General features: G+C 39.6%; 1 long non-coding RNA gene across 2 annotated transcripts; it reads left to right on the top strand.

Annotated features, from left to right (window-relative positions):
* Positions 1–539: 539 nt before the first annotated feature.
* Positions 540–2,897, top strand: LOC108956615. 2 transcript variants are annotated; one of them, XR_005549010.1, is made up of 6 exons: positions 540–661; positions 766–818; positions 893–974; positions 1,161–2,048; positions 2,156–2,248; positions 2,358–2,897. It is a non-coding gene; the product is annotated as an uncharacterized LOC108956615 (long non-coding RNA). The 2 variants fall into 2 exon arrangements; XR_005549009.1 differs by having other exon boundaries at positions 766–974.
* The last annotated feature ends 538 nt before the right edge of the window (positions 2,898–3,435 follow it).

Here is a 3,435-nt window from a genome sequence, read left to right as displayed (position 1 = left end):
AACATTCCTTGCACGAATGCTCTCCTAACCTAAGAAAGAGTTCCAGTCTTTGATAAAATGTCTACATCTATTCTTCAATCGACCTTAAAACAGTTGTGAATTTTGGTGGTCGTCTTCTAATTTTCGGATAAAATAAGTTTTTTTTTTCCACAACTACATGCTAATACCCATATCATCATCATTAGGTGCTAACATGCGGGAGTAAGAGAACTTTGTGATATTATAAAGTGGACCGGAATTTGACCCGGCACATCCATCCTGCAAAAAGAGAATAGGTGCTATCGCAACCTAATTTACATTAAATTAGGAGCATCAGTATTGCTCTTTGGTTTTCTTTTATATAATTTTTTTATTAACACAAAAAAAAAGCAAGTCAAGTCAAGTGTGCTGTTGACCAAAAAAGGTCAAAGTGTGCTGGATCTCAAATTTCTATCAAAAGCACGTGGATAGGTTACAGGAAGGTCAAAGTGTCCTGGACCTCAAATTTCTATCAAAAGCACGTGGATAGGTTCCAAGCACCTATCGGATAATGCTGCGGAAGAAATTACTATCTTTATTTATTTATTTTTTAGTCGAGTATTGTGTCGATGATAAAAGGTGGAAGACTGAGGATCCTTAGAGATCACAGCCACGGGGGGGACTGTGTTGTCTGAGCAGTCAGGTAATTTAAGGTTTCTTGCTCTTCTCCGTTTACTGTTTCGACTGCTTTATTTTCTTCTGCTGGAGTTGAACGAGGGTTTTTTTTTTTTTTTTGTTTGATTGTAGATCCGAATTGAGTTCCAAGAGACATTTCTGCAATTCCGGGATCTCGAATTTCCGTATTCATCTTCTCTGTTTCCTACTTTCTTTTGAGGTTTTGCTCTGTCAATCTCCATTACTGCCTTTGTATTAGGACAATTCTCTCGAGATGGAAGGCTGAGAATCCGTGGAGATCACAGCACTGGGGCGGACCATGTTGTCTGAGGACTCCCAAGGTAACCTGTGGTTCCTTGCTCTTCTCCGTTTACTGTTTCGATTGCTCTATTTTCTTCTGACGAGTTGAAATGAGAATTTTTATTTATGTTTGATCGTAGATCCGAAATGAGTTCGAGAGACGTTTCTGCAATTCCCGGATCTCGAATTTCCATATTAATCTTCTATGTTTCCTGCTTTCTTTCCAGGTTCTACTCCGTCAATCTCCATTACTGCCTTTGTATTAGGACAATTCTCTCGACATGGAAAGAAAAGAACCCACTCCTTGAGAAGATCCGATACACGGGGCAACTTCCTCATTGACCTCTCCGCATAGAGGTGACTATGGAGGCGGAACACAGAGACCGAAAGGAAATGATCGCTACGTGTTCTTGAGCTGTAGAGGGAAGACCTTTAGCAAATCTTTCTCCGATGATCTTTATACTAGCCTTGATCATGCAGGAATTGGCACGTTCTACAGTGTGCACCAATCGGGTCGTAAGATGGGTTCAAGGATCCTCGACGATCTTACGCAGTCTAAGATCTCAATCCCAATTTTCTCGCTGTACTATGCTTTCAGCCAATCAGGTCTTCGTGAGCTTGTTCACATATTTTATGGAGTGAGACCCTCGGTAGTGCAACATGTTAAAGGGAGATTTAGACAAGCTTTTTCTAGATATGAAGGTCGGGTGGACAAAATGGAACTAGGGTGATGGTTTTATTTATGTAGATGGGCTTGGCCCGTCCGCCCATGTTGGGCCTAAGAACCAGGCTCGCAAGATTAGGGCCCATGGATGAAAGGGTGCATTGAAGGGTTGCGTCTTTTGGATGAGATGTTATGTTGAGGGGTTGCGTCCCTTGGAGGAGACGCTTTGAGGGAAAGGAATAAAAAGGACGTACCTTTTGAGGGAACGCACGTCTTTCAGAAGAAATGTTTTCTTCCCCCTCCAAACAACGTAAGAAGAGAACGCTCCAAGAAAAAAGAAAGTATGTCTTTCAAAGTTTTCTTCCCCGTGAAGCAACAGTACACACCTTGGTAAATCGGGATCAGATTCTTCCTCGATTTTCAACATTGGTGTTTAATCTGTGGATAATAGGTACGCTCGATTCCATGGTGTGTCTTTGATCGGTGATATATGTTTGTTCTTGGGCTCGTCTTCCGCATTCGTTTTAGGGGTTCGATTTAGTGTTGAATCTGTTTTAGGGATTCAGGTATTCCCAACATAGGGGAATGGAGAAGAGCGCTCGTCGAAGTCGGTTCCTTGAGAGGATGGGCAACAGAGAACTTTGCCTATGGGTATATTATTCTTCACCGAAACATCATTTAATTTCTCATGAGTAGATCTTTTTTGTAAAATAATTTAAATATTGCCCTCCTATAGCTGAAATTCAGTGTTATTTGACAGGAATGAAGGAGCATTCATTAAACTAGTTGTCACAAGAGTTGTAAGCTTGTTAAAAAGAACTTTCAAGCTTCCCAAAGAGTTGGTTGGAATTGATGATCACGTGAAATATATTATGAGCTCATCGAATCCTAAATATAATGATACAAGGATTATCGGAATCTATGGAGTGTGTGGAAGTAGTAAAGACAACTCTTGCAAAGGTCCTGTGGAACAATCTCTCTAGTAATTTTGAACATCTTAGCTTTGTACCAAATATTCAAGAAGTATCACTACACATGGGTATTGAGTTCTTACAGGAAGAGCTCATTTGCGATATACAAAGAAGTCCACATACAGTATCTAATGTTGGTGAGGGAATCGGCATCATTAAATCTCAATTTACAAGTAAGAAAGTCCTTGTTATTCTTGATGATATGGATGATGATATTCACCTAAATGCCTTGGTTGGAGATGGTAATTGGTTAAAAGCAGTAAGTATAGTCATAATAACTACTAGAAACGTGAGTATTCTTGATAAGGCCAATGCAGACCCCAAGTACAAACTCAACCATTGGACTTTGGATCAAGCATTGAACTTATTTAGTAGACATTTATTTGGAAAGGATTCTCCTCCCGAGGCTTATGAGCGTATATCTTGTGATGTCGTATCCAGTATAGCGAGGAAACCCCTTATGCTTGAACTTACGGGTTCATTTTTCCGCCAAAGAAAAGAAGAAGTATGGGAAGATACATTTATGAAATTAAAGGACGATCTGAATAATAAGAACGATCAACATGTGCTGCAAATAACTTATGAATCTTTAGATTATGAGCAGCAACAGATATTTTTGGATATTGCATGTCTTTCTATTGAATCATCTAAACAACATCCAACTTATATGTGGAATTTGTGTGGTTTTTTACCAAATGAGGGGATTGGAGTATTGAAAGATATGTCCCTAATTGAAATTGACAAAGATGACAAGCTAATAATGCGTAAACATTTGAAAGATTTTGGAATGGAAATTGTTCATCTAGAAGATCAAAAGGGGCTTCAGCAGTGCAGCAGGTTATGGGATTATGAGGAAGCCCTAGATGT

The sequence above is a fragment of the Eucalyptus grandis genome, chromosome 3, assembly GCF_016545825.1.
Source record: "Eucalyptus grandis isolate ANBG69807.140 chromosome 3, ASM1654582v1, whole genome shotgun sequence".
NCBI lineage: Eukaryota > Viridiplantae > Streptophyta > Magnoliopsida > Myrtales > Myrtaceae > Eucalyptus > Eucalyptus grandis.
The sequence above is the reverse complement of the archived record's forward strand: the minus strand, read 5'-3'. Positions and strand labels throughout refer to the sequence as shown.